Raw genomic sequence first — 12,476 nt, 5'->3', positions numbered from 1 at the left:
GGTGTGTGTGTACCTACTTATAGTACCTACCTAATCAAATTTCCAAGTGATAAGTAGGTACAGTAGCACATCCTAAAATTCCTACCGCATACCTAATGTAAAGTTGTAATCAAAAGTCTAACGTATGCGGAGTAAAATTTGGACAGTTTTGAACATGAAAAAACCGGCCAAGTGCGAGTCGGACTCGCGTTCCATTACACGTACATTACACAATTTAAACAATGTATTTTTTATGTGAAACGTGAGTGAAATGTCTTTAAAAAACCCGCAGGGGTAGGATCAAAAACCAAGCAATTAAGTCCGACTCACGCTTGACTGCAATTTCTAATAGGATTTCCTGTAATCTATAGGTAAAGATCTATTTTGCGTATTTTATTCAAAAATTTAGAACCAGTAGTTTCGGAGATAAAGAGTCATTTTTTGACTATTTTCTTGAATAACTTCTAAATTGTTTATCCCAAATTATAAAAAAATATATATTTGAGATTCTCACAATGAGCTCTTTCATCTATATATATAAACGTAAAAGTCCTGACTGACTGACTCACTTAAATCAACGCCCAGCCCAAACCGTTGGACCTAGAGAGCTGAATTTTTCGCAATGGGTAGTTGTTATAACGTTAGTATCCACTAAGGGGTTTTTTCAGAACTTTGGGGTCCAAATTTTGTATGGGTTCAAGTTTTATTTTAAGCTATGAATTCGAACCTTGGGTAAAAGATATATTATTAAAAAACAAGATAACTACTTTCAGCGTTTTTGAAAATTCATCCCTTAAGGTGGTGAAAAATGGGTTGAAAGTTTGTATGGAGATCAGAAAAAATATCAAATGCGGGACTTAAAACTTTGTATATAGGCATATTATTAGAATACAAGAAAAGTAATTTCAGCGTTTTTAAAAAATCATCCCATAAAGTGGTTAAAAAGGGGTTGAAAATTTGTAGGGGTCCTAATTTTATTTTAAGCTAGGTACTTGAAACATCGTAGAAAGATATTTAATTAAAAGGAAAGAAAAATTATTTCAGCATGAAAATTCATCCCCCAAGGTGGTAAAAAAGAGGTTGAAAGTTTGTATGGAGATCAAACGTTTTTTTTAGTACAGGACTTCAGTCTTTGTATAAAGGCATATTATTGGAATTCAAGAAAAGTAATTTAAGCGTTTTTAAAATATTCATCCCTTAAAAGGGTTAAAAAAGGGTTGAAAGTTTAAATACATTACAAATGCTTTGAAACTTCTTAGAATGGCATTGTATAATATTACAAAAAAAAGTTATTTCAACGTTCTTAATAATTCAAGGGGGTTAAAAAGGGGATGTAAGTTTATATGTAGTACAAGTTTTCGTTTAAGCTAGGAACATGAAACTTGGTAAAAGGGCATTATATTAAAATAGACGAAAACTGATGGCACCGTGTTTGAAAAGTTTGTATTAATAAAGTTTGCATCGGGAGCGAACATTTTATTTTAATAGTGGACTTGAAAATCTAAGTGTTGAGAAGGATTATATCGAGAACAATTTTTTTCAGTTAGGGCTTGGAACTTCGCACTTTGTGAAAGACAGATTTCATGCGTTGTATAATTATTAACAAATGATTAACCGTCCCTACTGATATCTTTTGCTGCATAATGTTACAAATCCACGCGTACGAAGTCGCGGGCAACAGCTAGTTTAATATATAACACGATATAGTTTGAAATTTTTTATTTTTTTATTTTCTCATTTACCGCCCAAAAGTGGCCCCATTGTTTAAAATTAATTTGCTGACGTTACATATCCGTCTTTGGGTCACAAACTTACATATGTGTAGCAAATTTCAACTTAATTGGTCCAGTAGTTTCGGAGAAAATAGGCTGTGACAGACGGACAGACAGACGCACGAGTGATCCTATAAGGGTTACGTTTTTTTCCTTTTGAGGTACGGAACCCTAAAAAGTAAACAAAAAATTAAACTGAAATTATATCTTACTGCCAATTTAAAGTCTATATATCTGTGAATGAATCCTGTAAGTTTCATGGGCATTGGATTCTTTCTTTTGAAATTGTGGTCAATCTAGAAGAACACCATCGCGAAACTGTATGTAATTTCTCCAGTATTATTTCCCTATGACTGATGAAGCGAAAATAGTGGAACATTTTGTGGAAGCGGGTTATGGAAGTGGCAGTAAAACTGTTTAATATCTTGAAGATATGGGCATCGGCAAACATTCAAGAAAATTCAACGTCACCGTCTCCGAAACTAAAAATAAAATATGGGAATTAGGGGGGGACTAATCATGTCACTTAAAATAGAAATTTATGGCAAGGTAACCATTATTTTGAAAACACCAATGGTCCAACGGACTAGAATGTGAAATATGTCGAGCATACGAAGTTTCCTAAAAAAGTTTTCCTAAGGAAGATAAAAAAATTACTTAAAAAAATGCCAACATTTGTGTTTTCGACACCGATGGCTTTAAAGTACCACAACTTCCGTTAAAAATCTCACATTTGAGTAAGCTTTATCTTGCATTTAACGTTGTTAAATACATTATTAAAATACAAGAAAATTTATGAAAAATAAACATATTGTTTTTATTTAATACGACATTGATTTATGTTCAAAATCTTGAAAGAAAAGCCTAATAAATACTTTCAATTTAGGTATCGAAAGCCGTTTATTTATCGAAAAAAGTCTTCCCTTTTTAGTAAAAAGACGAACAGAGCACTGCAAAGGTACCTACTCCCTTTTGCTTTTAATGTATACTTACTAATAGCCCCCGTTCAGCCTATTGTGACAGAAGCATAATTGAAGCGTTTTGATTGATTGATTGATAATTACTAGCCTTAAAGTCCAAATATCGAAGTATCATATCATTAGGGGGAATGAGAGCACATTGATACACGCGGCACATAGGTAGATCATCACACATTAAAACTATACTAATGAGAGTTCACGGTTCATTCATTCACACGAGTAGTTCAGATCAGAAGCCACCGACGATGTACCCCACATTGATACATTATCAATTGAGCAATTTGTATAATGGTTTTTTTTTTAGAAAATAAAAAGAAGGCTGCCATTGATGAACCTACAATGGCATCTGCAATGGATGATGCGATTGGTAGCGTATTTTCTGTAAGGAAGGCAGGTAATAAATATAATACATATCATATTGTTATGGAACTGTGTTGATTTGTCACTAAATATTAATAAAACTGTGATTGTAAAAGTTAAATAAAATTAAAAACTAATCAGTAAATGTACTTTATTTCATTTTTAAACATATATGTAGGAAAATATATATGTGAATCAAAGTGCCTCGGGCATGTATCAATGTACCCCGTATGGGGTAGTTTGACACGAATTCGATTTTTCCGAAAACGAGTTATAAATAGTAGATTGTATGTTTAGGGAATAAAACGATCCATTTTAGGCGAGGTGTGCATATAGCTACCCGAGCCGCAACGGCGAGGGTCGATTGGCACAGCGAGGTTAAAAGGGGTTTTATTACCGAGTTATACACTACTTTTCACTTTGAATAAAAAAAATCAACAGGTAGGTACTTATTTTATATTTTATGAAATACAGAAATTAATACAGATACTAAATTTGACAGCAGAATGCTTGCCATGAAATTCCCGATTTAAAAAAGATGTTTTGCCTCTCTATCGCACTGGCACATTTTGAGTAAAAGGGAGGGAGATAAAAGATGGTTTCACGTTACAGAATGAGCAAATAAAAGTTTATCAATTTAGTTTTAAATATGCGTTTGGTTTCTGGTATGATGACATTGGCTGAATAATATTTTTAATAATTGTAAAGTAGGAACTATAAAAAACCTTATGTCTTGACTCTTGAGACATGAATTACGTATTCTGATTAGTGATTTTTAATACATCTGTATTCTAATTGGTTAATACCAAATACGAAGTTTCTCTTAAATACTTAAATAATTACCACAGTATAAAAAATAAAAAAACCTACAGTTCCGATTAACTGCCGATGAGTGCTGTGATTGGCTGTTGTGAAGTGTTTTTTTAAATCAAAAATATGTATACATATTTTCCCTAGGGATTAAAATACGATTTATGCCCCGCTTTGCAGGTCTAATATGAAGCTCTTTTAGAGAGAAGTGAAAAAATATATATGTACCTACGGCTGTTTGCAGAATAATACAATTTAACTATACCTACTTTGTACCCAGATAAATACTCGACCCGACTCGAATACAGTTGAAGTTGTAGTTACATAGAGTTACTAGTATTTGTAGAGACAAAAAAAAACGTATTAAGGTGACCCACTTTCCCCTACAAATATTTTTTAAGGCTTCTTGGATCTTTATTCACCCAGTGAAAGTAGTATTTACCAAGGAAATTTAGAAATTAACTTATAAAAAAAAGGTTTTCTCTGAAATGACGAGTTAAATCAATCAACGATCGAATCGAACCAACCTGAGACAAAATATAAAATCATTTCAATTTTGCAAATTGGGTCAAATTAAGTTAAAACTTGAAGTTATGAACACAAAGGATTTCTACTTCAAAAGTTGTACGTGTTTGAGATTTTCGTACAACAACTGTGCCTTTGCTATTCAAGCTGATATATTTTATGCAGTATAATGAACGTACCTAGTACGGTGTTTGCTTATTTCGTCGAACTTAAAATTTTCTATGTCTCACCCGCTTAATTTAGTCTCTTCCACTAAAAACAAATGTGGATTTTTTGTATAACTTCGACGAAATAAGCAACACCCTAGTACCTAGTAAGTATATATTTTAGTAGGTACGTAACAATACATTTTGTTGAGAATCTTCGGGTATGTAAAAGGCGTAGGTACTAGGATTTTAATAACATGATTAGGTATATACATTAATAATATAAATATATATTATATTAAAGCACGCAAAATAGATTGCGATTGATATTATGTTGGAATAATATTTTTTGTATTCGTATATTATATCTACAGCACTCGCTTGTGGGCCCAGGCCAAAAGCAAATTTTATTATAAGTCCCGTAAACGGCATGTCGCCGTCGAGTCTGAATGCCCAGCGTTATCGGCAATTCCGGGTTATTATAATCGCGTGTTGTATCTCTCAAATTATACCGTGCGAGTAATTACTTTGGATTACCAGCTTATTCGTATTTTTTATCCTTTTTTTTGTATTTCGTAACATATCTTGGACAACTGATATCACCTCAAAATTTGACACAACAAGAAGTAGAAATTAGAATCGGAAACTCATGGTAAAGATATTGGTCATTAAAGGAAATAGTGAAGAATTACCAAATACCAACAAATATTAAGTCCAAAGTATTTAACACTTGTATCCTTCCCTGCCTTACATATGGATGTCAAACATATTACTAACTAACTGTCAAGGAGAGGAAAGCTCTCCAAGTCTGCCAAAATAGTTGAAAATAGTATGGAAAGAAGCATGTTGAATATAAAACTTAGAGATAGAATAAAACTGGAGGACATTAGAAAGAGAACAAAAATAATCGACGTTAACCACACTATGAAAAAACTAAAATGGAAGTGGACTGGCCACATGCTCCGAGACAAAAGAGAAAAATGGTCAAAAGACATCACAACATGGTACCCAAGAGACTGGAAAAGGAATGATGGAAGCCAAAAAATTAGATGGGAAGACGAGTTCAGGCAGGTGGCCGGAGCCTTGTGGAGAAGACAGGCTCTGGACAGGGACTCGTGGAGGAATATGGGGAGAGGCCTATGCCAAGAGCAACCAGACAAGACGTCTGCGGAGAAAGGCTAGCAGTAAGAAGTAAATAAGTAATATATCGTAGATACAATAGCTAACATGTTTTTATTAATACAGAGTATCGAGTTCAAAAAGGATCAAATAAAAGCCTTATAAATGACCTTTTTTCTACTACAGCGCATTTATTTGTTTTGTCGATTACATGAATGCCAGCGATATCGAAATCAACTTCATTAGAAACGCATCGCGCGGGGGGCGGCAGCCCTTGTGTACCTATAGGATCCTAACAGCAGTGTTATTAGGAATATTCATACAATATTATGCAACTGTTGTATTTTTTAAATGCTGACTTCTAGGCAAAGATCTACAAACTAATATTTAGTTTGATTTTATTTATAATTTTAATTCTCGGGCCTCTCTTTACAAAATTAAGTTCGTTTCGTTTTGTATAACTCCGGCCCTTGATTTTTAAGAACCCTTATTTATTATGTACAGTCGAATTCATAAATATGTATACACTTCTTCACCTTAATCTATTGAAATAAGACATACACATATATACACATTAACATGTATACATATTTATGAACTCGACTGTACCTGCTGCACAAAATACTATGTGCTGCAAATTTGCTTCCATACATTGATAATTAGCAAAAAAGTTTTCAGTTTAATCTAGTTAAAATACAAGTTGTAAAAAATTGTGGGGATCCGTTTAAGAACAGTTTCGAAAAAAAATTATGACGCGAAAATATTTTCTGTCGTCCAAAGTCGGCAACCCTCTAAGGTGTAAAAAAATGTTTCTTCTACTTTTTCCTAATCAGAACACGATACCAAATATGCCCTTAAACGGATAACCACTATTTTTGTTACACCTTGTAGAGTAGATTCTAATAGTCTTCTGATCATAATCTTAGAACGTCAAGGTGAGTTAAATTCATAATTCTCGAAATAATCAAGTAAAAAAGTTAGGTAACACGGTTCAGCAAATACGTGATAACAATGATTTATCTGAAACCATCAATTTTCGCTGAGCATAGGTACATGGGTTATAGTCCGACAAGAAATTGTAGAAAATTATTGAGGGCGCCACTTCCTACGCAACTGTCACATTTTTGACGTAAAATGCTTAAACATGGCAACAATTTAGTATGGAAATTCTAGTTCAATTTTATTTAATTTCTACTTTTTTATGTCGCACTATAAATCGGTACCTCTTAAAGTCCTCTATCTTTGGCCTTTCGTTTAATCAGTACTGAATGTCACACCGTGTATCGTTTGAACTCAGTAGGCATCTATAATTCTTAGTTAGAAAAACATGACGTAATCCACGAACAATATTACAATTGGAATAGGTAGGTTTGTAATAATTATTTGGTTATAAGTTATAAATGTTAGGTACATTTCCGAACGTATAAGTTAATATTCTGAAATGCTAAAGTAACATTACAATAAAATTGATTTACAGTGTTATTCAATATAAAAAAAAATCGAAATTTCCTATTTTACGAAATCTAAATTTTGATAAAGCTATACTAATTGTGTTCACAGAATCTCTGCTTACATTATACAAATTTTCCTTTTGACGATTTTCCTAAATTCTCTTTGCGTTGAACGCTGCCTCACAAGGGGCGCTTTTATTATTTCATGCAGCTTCGACTGTGCCTCGGTGAGCTAATGAGGAAACTTCCTTATAAATACTGGTTACTTATATGAACCTTTGTACATTAAATCCATGTGAAGCGCCATCCCCCTAGTGCGAACCTCAAGCACCGACGGGCGCGTCTTACTTAACAACCGTTCTGATATAATCACGTAAGGGACTGCAGACTTTAAATATGGGATGAATCCTTGATTTACACCTCCCCTGGTTACCTCTACCAATGTTATCAATGCGAAACTGCGATATTATCTCTAGCTTTTGTGAAAAAATATTATGGCTTTGGATATTATGGATAGGCAAATGCATGTGTAAAAATAAAACTGAAGTCGAAAATATACAAGTTTCCGATTCCGTTATTGCTTATTCATAAAGGCCGGTGCACGTGAACCGAGTTATTTGCTGACCTTTCACGTTTCACGCGACACACTGCAGTAGCAAGGGTATACTGGTATCTAATCCGCTCAAAGCCGGTGTTCGTCAAATTCGGTATTTGGTATTCTAGAGCTTTTCCGATCCGGTTCCGGTACATTGTTCCTTTTTGCTTTTCGTATATTGATTCCTTTCGTTGCTTTAGCTCTTCCATAACAAACGAATATTCTTGTGATGGAAATTGGATTGCGCGGCTTAACGACAATTTAAAAAAATGAAATGGGAAAAGTGAGAAAAGCTTGATCAAATACGAAATCCATACGAATAGATGAATTTGATGTCTATTGAATAGAGAGTTAGTGAACTCGTGCTGAATCGACACTACGAATTCCTGTAAAAATAAGTTTTTTTGTCAAAAAACTCCTTTTTTACATACAAGCTTTACTTTTCTTTCAACTAGGTAATACTCATCTAATATCGTGCCTACCTGTTTCTATTTATTTATCTTTCTTTAAATAAATAAAAAAGGGATAGATGTATAGAATCGTACCAAGCTAACTGTAAACAGACTTTGCTATGACAAAGTGTCATGAATATCAAATTTCTATGAAAATATGACGTTTATTGTGACACGACCACACTTTGCCATTCAATCGCTTTGTTGTGAACCTACGGTGCGTATATATCGGTCATTTGCGTCCAAAACGTTAGTGTAGGTAATTAAAGATTTAGGTATTATGACACCACGTAGATTTGAAGTTTCGGCATTTTGAGAATGTGGTATTTTGAGAAATAGAAATAAGGCATTCTGAGTATCAGGCATTTTGGACGTATTCCATTTAGAGATCTACGAATTTTGCTCAACGAGTAAAATTAAATTAAGGTACAATGAAGCCAAAGCGCAGTTGCCTTTTGTTGATTAATTTGATACCTAATAATGTGACTAAATATCTAAGAAAAGGCGATAAACGTTTGTATCAAAAATAAAACTATAGGGGAGATCGGGGCCTGAAGTTACCGGGGTATGTTGTTCCGATTGATACCTATAACTTTGCGAGGAGAGAAATAGTAATAACGAGTAAATACGTCGTGAAACGAAATTTCACAGCGCATCGACGGCTGCTATCTTAAGAGCATTATCACGTTTTGGCGTTGAGCGAGTTTAGGTATTTTACGCGCTGTGTGAGCTCAGTATACCGATCCTTTCTACCACATTTTCCCACTCGCTCGCACTACAATGACGGATTAAACAATCTTGATCATTTGTGAATCATATTGAAAACAACCATAACAAATTGAATTTTGCGATTGAAAATAAGAGTAGGTTATATTTTATTGGTAATAGAAACACTGGAAAAGCATGAAAGTCGTGATATATTGTCAAACTAACAGTTTAAAATTGGACCGGTTAACCCCGGGTTAGTGGGATGATGCAAGTGGCGCTTAGAGTCTGTGCGAAACAAAGAGATTCCCATAGGTATAGGTATTCCACGACTCTTCTCTTTCCGCATCCACACAGACGTCTTTATATTTTATGCTGACTATGTGTGCAACTGTGCATGTATTGTTTACATGAAACTAATACTGAACTGATTTAGATAAATGAGGTGTCAATCTGTTCGTCTTTGTAGCCCAGGTGACAAAAGCTACAATTCAACCGACTTTCAAAGAAGATTATGTACGAAAAGAAACCGTTGTTTTGCTTGTTTATTAAGAAAATTCAATGTATAAAATATGATTCCAGTCAGAAATGTCATTTTGATATCACATTTGATATACAAATACAATAGACATGAAAGTACAATAAACTATCTAGACCATGTAATTACCTGTCAACTTATTATATTTTTGACAATCCTGATCACTCGTCCCTATTTGTTCCTCATCAATATTTACCACGGATCCAGTATAAATCAAAATGGGCTGTTTTTTTCTTCAAAGAGCAGCCCTAGGTGCTAAGAGCAGGAAGAAATATATATAGCATAGATTGGACCTTGGGAACCGACCCTTTCCCACCTCTTTTTTTGGGTGGTAAGCAAGGTACGCTCTTGTGGCTACCGAGCCAAATCAGCTTTGACCTTAGGAACAATTGTGCCCAGCGGCATCGCCTGCATACTCACTGCACTTACATAGCCTACGAATTCAAGTAAAAAAATATATATATAAATTTTAAAAGGTCATCTCGGATAGTTATTAAATCTAGACAATTCTAGTCTCGTATTGTAGAAAATTTAGTCTACTTTAAAAACGTATTGAGACGTTACTACCAAAAACTAGTCCTTTAGGATTATAATTGCCAAAATCTAATAAAAAAACGCGGTTTTGTTTATTTTTGACAAAGTTGCGTTCGTCGCTGGAGGTTACAACCTTATAAATCATAAACAAGTCTGCAAAAAATCAGAACTACCGGATTTGACGCAGACATAACCCGTATTTTCAAGCGACAAAGTTAAGGGGCCCACTGACTACACTAACCCGACTGATATTGTTCGGAACTGTCAAATTTTTGTTCTAACTGACAGGCCTATATCGTCCGGCGGACTGATAGTCAGTGGGCCCCTTTACTGTATTATTGGTGTGAATGGTGTCATCGCCGATTCGAACTTTCACTTCTCACTGATGTCAATTTATTTTTACACGTCTGCCCTGTTATGTTCTGTTCTTCATCAGCAGGTACAGGTACAGGTATCAATGGCTACGTGTAGGTACAAAGTTTATTAAACGTCAAATACACGTGGTTGCATTTGATTCATCATTTTAATTAAAAATCATAGTTTTACCTAAATTGCATTTTATTTTATTTTGCATATGAAATTAATATAGTCCTACTTAAATATAGTATGTCCTGAATCTTTTTACTTATTTTGCTATACACGACTAATAAATATAGAGACATTTATTTATAAAGATTATTATAATACTTTACATAAAACTTAAATTACCTACTGATTAAGTGTTTATGTAAAACGGGGAAAACTTAACCAAACATGCGGTAAGTATTAGGTACAAAACTTATCTAATTTCACGTACCTTGAGCTTATGTTGGTAACCATTACGCCTGCGCTGAAATAAGGTTTCAAGCTCAAGAGTGTCTGAAAATCTTTAGCGAAACCTCTCCAAACGTGCCGACGAAATGTAAGCGTGCGGACAACATTCAAGTACCTATACCTAAATAATGGATAAGGATAATACCAACACAATCATCTTACTACTTCTAATTCATATGACTAATATATTTAACTGAATCATTGATAGACAAAAAAAAACAGTCGAAGTCAAAGAAAATAAGTACTCCATGCGCGCACTCGGACATCTAAGAGTGAACTTAAACGTAACCTAGCATACCTTTATTTTGTCTCGAAATTCATGGTATCTGCCAAAGAATGTCCCAAAAATATCGATTCACGACGTATACACCATGTCTCCAGCCGAGACAAACGCCCCCTCCACTCTACGTACACATATGACACGGCACGTCAAGCCAGATATGAAATTGTTTTCCCGCCACTAAAGTTCTTTGGCGAAAGTTCAACCACTGTGAGAAAAAGTTCTACAAACTGTGTTAAAAGAGTCTGAAAGCAATTCAGTAAGTCGTAACGGTATTTTCAAATCAGTTTCTTGTGAGAGAGATATGATTAGAGAACAGACTAAAAGTTTGAATGTATCGTTCAGACGTAGAGGAGGACCATGCGACAGGCTGGCGCGTGTTCTCAACTCGACTGACAGCGACCCCTGCACAGTGCACAGCCGTTGCCGCCGCGCGCAGGCCCGCGCCTCCCGGCATCGAACCCCTGCGTAAAGATCTTGTAAGCTTTTAGAGAGACGAGACCACGTGCCGCTCGGCACTACCGACCTTCTGGAACTAAAGCTTTAAATAAAATTTAAGCCTCTGAAGGTGGAGTTAAAACAAAAATGGATATACCATCACCAAGCCTCAATAAAATTTTCTGCATAATTAGTTTTCTAAAATCAATAAATTGTTAGACAAGGACGGCAATAGTTTAATCAAGAATCTTTCTAAAATTACAAGATCTTTTCAGCTTGTGAAACAGGTGATATTGCTATTTCCCTCTAAGTATACCAGCTTCTGACTTCATGGGGCACTAAATGCTGCCTTATCTGTGATAACAAACTTTCGGCCAATAGCGTTTGTAGCCAACTTCGCAGCTAACTAGGCATTTGCCAGAATTTCAGGGGCGACTTTTCTTTTTATTTGTCTCTACCTTCCCGAACCTTACAACGCATGCGTGTACCTTACAGAAAGCAGTACAGGTCAAACTGCTATGCACATTTCACATTTGAAAGACCCGCCATTACATATCAAATAACTGTTAGGCGTTTTGCGGGAATTTTAAATAATCATACTACTGAAAAAATGAAATGATTTCGCAGCTATTACCAATATTCATAATTTAAATTGGCTACATGACTGATTTGTTTGTAAGATGTAAATCGATTCTACTTATACCGCTTACGGTAAAATTAAAGAATGAATTTCAGAAAGGTTAGCAATCATTTTACACATCTCAGGTCACTCTAGGTGACTTCCCGAGGAGAACTGGACATGGACACCCAGGATTTTAAAGAATCGAAATTCGAAGTCGGAATTAGAATTTTTTTAATCTTAATTCATATTTTCCTAATAAACCTATCCTGTGTATATTGTGCCCCAGAATCTACCAATGAGCCCCTATCGTTTTTTTGCTCACCAGTTGGCGCCTCTGTTGATGGTGGTCCCAAAGAC

The 12,476-nt window shown here is 34.8% G+C and overlaps 1 protein-coding gene across 2 annotated transcripts in view; it reads right to left on the bottom strand.

Moving 5' to 3' along the window:
- Window positions 1-11,941, bottom strand: part of LOC134753943 (gamma-aminobutyric acid type B receptor subunit 1) — a 176,248-nt gene extending 164,307 nt beyond the window's left edge. For both annotated transcript variants that reach the window (XM_063689943.1, XM_063689944.1), the window contains exon 1: window positions 11,078-11,941. The gene's annotated coding sequence lies outside the window, so the exon portion shown is untranslated. The remainder of the gene's footprint in view (window positions 1-11,077) is intronic.
- Between the last annotated feature and the right edge of the window lie 535 nt (window positions 11,942-12,476).

This window comes from Cydia strobilella, chromosome Z (genome assembly GCF_947568885.1).
Source record: "Cydia strobilella chromosome Z, ilCydStro3.1, whole genome shotgun sequence".
Lineage (NCBI taxonomy): Eukaryota > Metazoa > Arthropoda > Insecta > Lepidoptera > Tortricidae > Cydia > Cydia strobilella.
This window is presented reverse-complemented; position numbering and strand designations above follow the sequence as displayed.